The following is a 9,426-nucleotide window of genomic DNA, read 5'->3' on the forward strand; positions in this document are numbered from 1 at the left end:
CAAAGGTTAAAGGAAAATCATCCTGAAAATGATTATATCAATTATTTGTTGTTGCAAACAAACCACTTTCAACCTGGTAGCATAAAATGACAATTATATGATTGTTTAAACTAATATGGGTAGGAATCTGGACAGGGCTCAGCTGAGCAGTTCTGTTTCACATCGTGAGTGTGAAGTGACTTGACTGGGATTAATGGATCCAAGATAACTTCATTCACATATTGAACTGTAAACATTGATTAGAAAGACGGCAATGGCTGAGAAAGTCAGTTATCCACATATTAATTAATTTAAACCATAGAGTTATTCTACTCAATTTGGCTTGGCCAAGGAGGAGTCACGTAGTAATCATTAGTGCTGCCAAGTATTTTGGGGTTTTTAATTATTTATTTTATTTTTTAATTATTTTAAAACTTCTGAAAATGGTTTGCAGGAGAGGGCAGAAATAAATACATTTGTACTAGTTAAGCAAATGAATATCTAGAATTAAACTTGAACTCAACATCCCAATCCATGGAACATTTTATAAATGTAGCACATTAAACATATTGTATTATTTCATTAGTCCAAACTAATTTAATGATAGAAGCAATAATAGCAGTTGTCAGGATTTAGGTGAATTAACTGGGAGGTATACAGCAATGTTTCCCAGATACTGATAATGTTCTCAATCTTTGCTAAGGTGGTGGTCATTCAGTTTTACATACCTAGTGAGGGGAGACTGAGAAAAGGGGGATAAAAAATGTATACTACATTAAAACAGATGAGGGAGAGAATTGTTTAAAAAGAATATATGATTAGGTATTATTATAATGACAGGAGTCCAGAATGAAGGCTGCATAATGGAGTGGACTTAGGGGGGAGGGATTTTATAATAATGAAACAATTTTTATTTTACTTTTTGAAGAGTGAATTGGGGGGAGGGTTAGACAGGGAGAAAAGTGCAACAATGAATGATTGGAAATCCAAAGTCTGTAAACTTTCATTAAAGTTAATAAAAAAAATAAAAAAATTCATACCACCTAGACCAATAATTATTGAACAATAGCATAAATATCACATGCAAGTAAAATAATGTTGAAGATCATCCCAAAGTGGCTAGAATAGTGCAGTATGAGAGAACTGGCAGATGTTAAAGCTGGCTTTAAAAGAGGAGATGGCACCAAGGATGTCATTGCTGATGTCAGATGGATCCTGGCTAAAAGCAGAGAATACCAGGAGAATGTCTCTTTATGTTTTATTATGCAAAGGCATTTGACTGTGTGGACCATAACAAATTATGGCTAACATTGAGAATGGAAATGTCAAAACAATTATCCTCATGCAAAACCTATACCTAAATCAAGCAGCTGTTATCAGAATGGATCAAGGGAACACTGCATGGCCTAAAATCAGGAAAGACATGTGCCAGTTTTGTATCCTTTCTCCACACCTATTCAATCTGTACACTGAGTAAATCTTTCAAGAAGATGGGCACTATGAAGAAGAATGTGAGGTCAAATTCGGAGGAAGATTTGTCAACAACTTGCTTTATGCAGATAACACAACCTTGCTTGCTTAAAATGATGAGGACTTGAAACACTTGCTGCAGAAGATAAAAAACTACAGTATTCCATATGGTCTCAACATCAAGAAGACAAAAATCCTCACTACTATGACTGAAACTCTTCTAAATTATTGGTGGAATTGTACAATGGTACAACCACTTTGGAAGGCAGTTTGGCACTTCCTCAAAAAGCTGAACATAGAAATTCTATATGACCCAGCTAATCCATTGCTTGGAATATACCCCAAGAAAATGAGAACTGAGGCTCAAATGGAAATTTGTACACCAATGCTCAAAGCAGCATTATTCGCCATCACAAAAACAGGGAAACAGGCCAGATGTCCAACCACAAATGAATGGACTGAGAAGTTGTGGTACGCTCATACAATGGAATACTATGCAGCAGTAAGGAGCAAATATTTTGTAAATTACTACCTAATTGGGAGGGAGGGACTGGAGAGGATTATGCTGTGTGAACTCAGTCTCACAAGGACAAATGCTGGATAAAACAATTATTGTATAATGAATATGAAGATCCAAGTGCGTTAATCATACAATTTCACAATTTGATGGGTGGATGTAGTGAAGTAAATGGGAAGGGTTTTTTTGTGAAAAACAATGTATTCAAAATTTGTAAATAAAAAAATAGAAAAAAATTTAAAAATCCTCACCACTGGACCAATAAACGACATCATGATAGATGGAGAAAAGATTGAAGTTGTCAATGAGTTCATCTTACTTAGATCTGCAATCAACACCATTGATTCCAGCATTCAGGAGATCAGAAGATGTATTACATTTGGCAAATCTGCAGTCACATACCACTCTAAATTACTAAGGAGCAATGTTGTCAGTTCAGTTTAGAGACTAAGGTGCACCTGATTCAGGCACTGATGGTCTTTCCAATCACTTGCTACACATCTCAAACTGGACAATGAATACAGATAACAAAAGAAGAATACATGGCTTTGAGCTATGGTGTTTAAGAAGAATGCTGAACATCCCACAGACTGCCAAAAGAACAAACATATGTCTTGTAGAGGGTACAGCCAGAGTGCTCTTTAGAGGCAAAGATGTCAAGTTTCATCTCACATACTTTGGGCACGTTACTAAGAGAGGCTATTCCTTGGAGAGGGATATCATGCTTGGAAATGTGGAGAGTCAGTGAAGGAGAGGAAGGTCATCCATGACATAGATTGGCACAGTGAATGCAGAAATGGCTCAGGTATGTCAAAGATGATGACAATGGCAAGGGATAGGACAGGGTTCAGATATGTTCACAGGGTTGCTATGAGTCAATTCAACTAGACGGCGCCCAACAACATCTGTCCAAAATAAAGTTGTAGATCCATTAGTGATAAGTGAAGCTTTCTGGTAATTATAGTTTGTTGTTGTTGTTGCTGTTGTTAAGTGCTGTCGAGTCACAGGCGACTCATAGCGACCCTATGAAGGAGAGCCCTCGACGCTTGGGTGCCTCTCATCCTCTCTCCAGGTTCATAGGGTTTCCGAAGGCAAGATATTACGGAAGTGGATGCCACTCCTCCTTCCAACTAGTATATTAGATTTTTTTTTTTTATGTGTGTACCGTCAAATTGGATCTGACTGGTACAGGAGGCGATTGTTCCTCCTTCTTCAGCAGAGCATCTGGTGGATTTGAACCACGCACCTCTGGGATTGCAGTGCGGTTTCCTGCCACTAGGCCACCAGAGCTCGCCAATTATAGGTTTATGTCCTTTAATAGATGTCACTTAATGACTATAACTTTGCTAAATAAAATATACCAAAATGTAAGATACTATGACATAAATAACATTTTCATACATACTGTTATTGCTAGGTGCCAAGAAGCATCATTCTTTCCACGTGTTAACCAGATGTTTTCTATTATTGCACTTAAGCTTTCTAAGTTTGTGAGGTTTCTCCCATCTTTTCTCTGGGACTTTGAGTATATTCATCTTTTGTTTATTAATAACTCCTTCAACACTTTTGTGGTTTTAATTTTTTTTAGATATTTTCATTTCATCTTCAGTACATGTATGTGTTCCTGTTTTCTTGTAAACGCTGTCACAAATAATACATCTCTCTAACTTTCAGAACTTTGTGAACTTTCCCATTTTCTCTCTATGGTGAAAGGAAGGCCTTTTAAAGCACTATCTGCACTCAGGGGAGTGTTCATGAATGACCAGCAAGTCTCTCCTCATATTTTAACAGCATTACTTTTCTATTATCCTTATTATTGTTCTAGTATGTATTTTTCCCTTTGGAGTGTTTGATGCATTGTTAACTTAATATAGGTTGTGCTTTTTTTTTTTTTCATTATTTCCTCTACTTGTCTTGATGCACATATTTTCTCTCTTAGTGTCAAAATAAGGTGATGGTGAATTATGAGTCCCTTCTGAGCTGAGAATACGTCTGTAATCTGGTCACCTTTGGCATGAAGCACATATCCTAGTGAATGATGGAGCACTTAAGAGTGATTCACCACTGAGCATTACAGAAAATAGGCTGACGAGTTCAAAAATTCAAGGCAAGTTCCTTCTACTCAGCGTGGTGTATATACTGTACTCCCACTTTTCTACTCCCTATTATGTGGTTAAGAGAGAGGAGATAATGACGGCTTCTTAAAGTTACCTATAATGCACTCAAAACTCTGTTAGGTGTAATGGTTTTAAAAGGGAGAATGAAAACACAGCTAGGAGATCAACACAAAAGGAATCATTTTCTGATCGAGACAGTGAGGCTTGTGCTCCTCTTGATACACACACACATGGAACTCCCATTAACTGTAATGGGAATTATGAGTGCCCCATTAATGGAATATCTGCCCCCTCCAATATGGTAGAGATATACACTTCCTCCCCCACATTTCTAGTATTGACCTATCTTCTTGTGGTAGAATAAATTCTTGTCTCATTTTTAGAAGTTATTCTTTAGTAGTCAGTACATCCAAATATAAAGGAATAAAACAACAATTACTAATTGGCATATGAATAAGAGTTAAACACTAACAATAACAAATTCTATGTAAATCCCAATTTTCAAGATTAGAAGCCTTGACCTGTACTAACCCTCTTTCAACAGACTTATTCAACATTTGACCTTACTGACTTTAGGTGAAATCCAGGGTAGTTAAGACTTTTCATATTAACACGGAAATAAACTGCTAATTATAAAGAGCTATTGATTAACAAAATGTACAGACGGATACAATGGAAACAGAACTTTTGTTTTCTCGGTGCTCTTTCTAGCTATGCATTAATATGGAAATCTTGATCACTTTATTTCTATAGCTTTTAAAGTGCTGTCTGTGTGTGTTTTTACAGATACATAGATGCATATACAGAAAGAAATATTTATAAAAAAATACAAGATTCTATCCCGAGCTCCTAAACCATACATCCAGCTCTCTACTAGATGCCTCTTGGAAATCCTATAGGCAGCATTTCAAACATGACATCTTCAAAAAGAGACTTGACACCTTTCCGAGTGAACCGACTCCTTCCATGTTCTAATTCTCACCGAGTGAAACCTTTATTTCTTCAGTTATACCACCCCTAATCCTGCAAAATGATCCTGTTTTGAATTTCATATACCATATCTATCACTGTTTACTTCATCTCTTTACTATTATCTGGAGGTAACAGGAAGCCATCTGTGCAGCTGGGTAGGTTGTAGCAAGCATAACTTGAAAACAGTTCATCCAAAACCACACAGACCTCAACCACCAGGAGCCTGAGACTAGAAAAACAGAATGGTACTTGGCTACTATTGACTGCTCTGAGAGAGATTGCAATAGAGGATCCTGAACAACCTGGGGGGAAATGAAGAATAAAGCTCAAACTCATTCAAAAGACAAAATAATTAGACTTACAGAGACTGCTGGAACCCTGAGACTGTAACCCTTAGACAGCCTTGAAACCTGGAACTGAATTCACTCTTGTCACTCAATGCAACCAAGCAATGAGCTGGACTATAAGATAAACAATTACACTAAAGATGTGCACTTCTTAGAACAGTCAACTATATAGGATCAAAAGGGTAGTGTTTTTCCAGGGATAATAAAACTCCTAAGACAGGAAATAATAGGGGGAAGGATGAGTTAAAACGGTAAACAGGGAGTGAAGAGGGATAAAATGCAGAGTGCTGTTATAGTGGGAGACTGTAACCAAGTCAGGAAACAAAATGTGTGTGATTTTTTATTTTAATTTATTTTATTTTATTATTTTCTCTCTGTGTGTGTACCATCAAATTGGATCTGACTGGTACAGGAGGAGATTGTCCCTCCTCCGGCAGAGCATCTGGTGGATTCGAACTGCTTATCTCTGGGATTGCAGTGCAGCTTCTTCCCACTAGGCCACCAGAGCTCCCCGAAATGTGTGTGATTTAAATGAAAAAAAAAAAATTGGCTCTGAGGATTTTCAAATCGCTAAAAAAGAGAAAAGAAATCACTTAACAATGCTAATATATTAACAAATAAATAGGCAAAGGGGAAGTTTACAACAGAACAACTTCAAATAAAGATGTACAAAAATATTCAACCTCCTAGGAATAAAGAGATATAAATTTAAACATAGATGTACACTTTTATAAATATCATTTTATAGATAATTTTTAACCCTGCTTGTTGAAATTGGGGAGGACCTGAAGCACTTGCTGCAGAAGGTCAAGGACTGCAGCCTTAAATATGGACTGAAACACAACATCAAGAAAACAAAGATTCTCACCACTGGGCCGTTTGGCAGCATCATGATAGATGGAAAAGAGATTGAGATTGTTAACAGCTTTCATTTGCTTGGCTCCACAATCAACATTCTTGGTACCAGCAGCCGGGAAAGTAAAAGACGAATTGCATTGGTAAAGTCTGCTGTCAGAGACCTCTCCAAAGTACTGAAAAGCAACGATATCAGTCTAGAAACTAAGATATGCCTGCTCCACACCATAGTCTTTACAATTACTTGCTATGTATCAGAAAGCTGGACAATGATTAGGGATGATAGAAGGAGAACTGAAGCCTTTGAGTTGTGGTACTAGAGAAGAGTATTGAATATACCACGGACTACTAACGGAGCAAATATGTTTGTCCTAGAGAGGGTGAGACCAGGCTGCTCCTTGGAGACAAGGACTCTGAAGCTTCATCTGACATACTTCAGACAGGTTGCAAGGGGGGATCAGTCCTTGGAAAAGGACATCATGCTTGGGAGGGTGGAAGGACAGCTCAGGAGAGGAAGACCCTTAAAGAGACGAATTGATTCAGTGAGTAGGGTAATGGAGTAGGTGGGTCAGAGACGATAAGATTGGCATAAAACAGAGCAGGTTTTAGGGCTGTTGTACATAAGGTCCCAATGAGTCGCAGGTGACTCAACGGCACATAACAATAACACAACAAATCCTAATGAGGAGAGATTGTCTCATCTTCTTCCCTTGAATCAAGTGATGGGGGCAATGGGGAATGACATATATCAAACATTCAAAGAACACAACTGTCAACCAAGAATACTGTAACCAGAAAAATTGTCCATAAAATATGAAGGAGAGAGCAAGATATTCCCAGAAAAACAGAACTTAAGGGAGTTTATAAAAACAAGACCAGCATTGCAGGAAACAATAAGAGATGTCCTTCTTAAAGAGGTGCTACAGAAAGCAGGACAGATACCAAAGTAACTAGCAACAACACACAAAAAAAAAAAACCCAAAACCCTCAACAAAATGAATAAAACCTTACCTCTCAATAATTCACACTGAATGTTAATAATTTGAATGCACCACTAAAGAGAAAAAGACTAGCAGATTGAATTAAAAAAACCCAAAATCCACCAATATGCTGTCTACAAGAGACACATATGAAAAATGAAGAGTAACAAAGACTAAAAATAATAGGGTGAGTCACCCTTATTCTAAGCAAATGGCAACCAGAAAAATGCATGGGTAGTGATATTCATCTCTGATAAAGTAAATTTCAATGCAAAACCCATCACAAACAACAAGGAGGGTCACTACATAATGCTTAATGGGTCAATAGAACAATAGGACATAACAATAATAAATATCTATGCACCAAATGAAAGACTTGCAAAATACATAAAACAAACATTAAGAAAACTGAAAAAGGAAATAGACAACACTGCTATAGTAGATGCAGACTTTGATACACCACTCTCAAGACAAGATAGAACTACAAGAAAAAAAAAACACAACAAAGGTGCTGAAGAATTAAACCACACAATAAACCAACTCAAGCTCATAAATATTTATGGGTTAATGCACCCCCAAAAGCCATTCTCCAGAATAGATCACATTTTAAGTCACAAGGACAGTAAGTTAAAAAAAACATAGAAATAATACAAAGCATATTCTCAGATCACAATGCTACAAAATTAGAAATTAATAACAAGAGGATAAAGGAGGGGGGAAAACCCCTCATATATTTGGAAGCTGAACAGCACCTTCCTTGAACGTGAATGGGTACTAGAAGAAATTAAAAAATGAAACTAAAACGTTTCTTGAAATAAATGGCAATGAAAATACCACTTACCAAAACGTCTGGGAAACAGCCAAAGCGGTAATCAGAGGTCAATTTATAGCAATAAGCAAACACATCAAAAGGCAGGAAAAAATGACCACCAACTCTCTAATCCAACATCTCCAACAAATTGAAAAAGAGAAGCAAGAAAACCTGACATCCTCTAAAAAAAATAAAAATAAACAAAAAAACCCACAAAAAACCACCCATGACATTATAAAAATCAGAGCAGAAATAAATGAAATATAAAGCAGAAAAAAATTGAAACCATCAACAAAATTAGGAATGGATTCTTTGAAAAGGTCAATAAAAATTGACAAATCACTAGCAAAACTAACAAAGGAAAAGACACAAATAATCCGAATAAAAGATGAAATGGGCAATGTCACAACAGAACCAACTAAAATTAAAAGTCTAACATTGAAATGTTATGAAAAAATATACTCAAACAAATATGAAAACCCAGAGGAAATTGACAAATACTTAGAAAATCACAACCTACCCAAACTGACACAAACTGAAATTGAATACCTGAACAGACTCATTAGAAAAGAAATTGAAAAAAATAATAAAACAACTTCCAGCCAAAAATAAAATAAAATAAAATAATCCCTGGAACAGATGATTTCCCAAGTGAATTTTATCAAACATTCAGAGAACTGTCACCAATTCTACATAAACTGTTTCAGAAAATAGAAAAAGATGGAATTTCCCCAGACTCATTCTATGAAGTAAACATAGCCTTGATATCAAAGCCAGATAAAGACACCACCAAAATAGAACACTATATGCCAATATCTCTCATGAACATAGATGCAAAAATCCTGAATATAACTCTGGCTAATAGAATCCAATAATACATTAAAGAAAAAAAAAAAGAATTCACCATGACCAAGTGGAATTCGTAAGAGGTATGCAAGGATGGTTCAACATAAGAAAAACAATCTGTAATTCATCACATTAACAAAGCAAAGAGTAAGAACCACATGATCCTATCAATTGATGGAGAAAATGCCTTTGACAAAATCCAACACCCTTTCCTAATTAAAACACTCAACAGTATAGGATTAGAGGGGAATTTCCTCAATGTAGTAAAAAGTATATACACAATCTTGAGAGCCAACATTGTTCTCAAAGAATGAGATTAAAGGCATTCCCTTTGAGAACAGGAACTAGGCAAGGATGCCCCCTATCACCTCTCCTATTCAATATTGTATTGGATGTCTATTGCTATCTGTAGTTTTGTGTAAGCACAATCAAGTGTTCTGAGATGCCCATTTTCCTCAAGGTTAGTCACAGTTAATTGTCATCCACACAGTCAAATCCCTTTGCATAGTCAATGAAACAGATAGACATTCTT

This window comes from Elephantulus edwardii, unplaced genomic scaffold, assembly GCF_000299155.1.
Source record: "Elephantulus edwardii isolate Elephantulus edwardi_28Jun2011 unplaced genomic scaffold, EleEdw1.0 scaffold00001, whole genome shotgun sequence".
NCBI classification, from domain to species: Eukaryota; Metazoa; Chordata; class Mammalia; order Macroscelidea; family Macroscelididae; genus Elephantulus; species Elephantulus edwardii.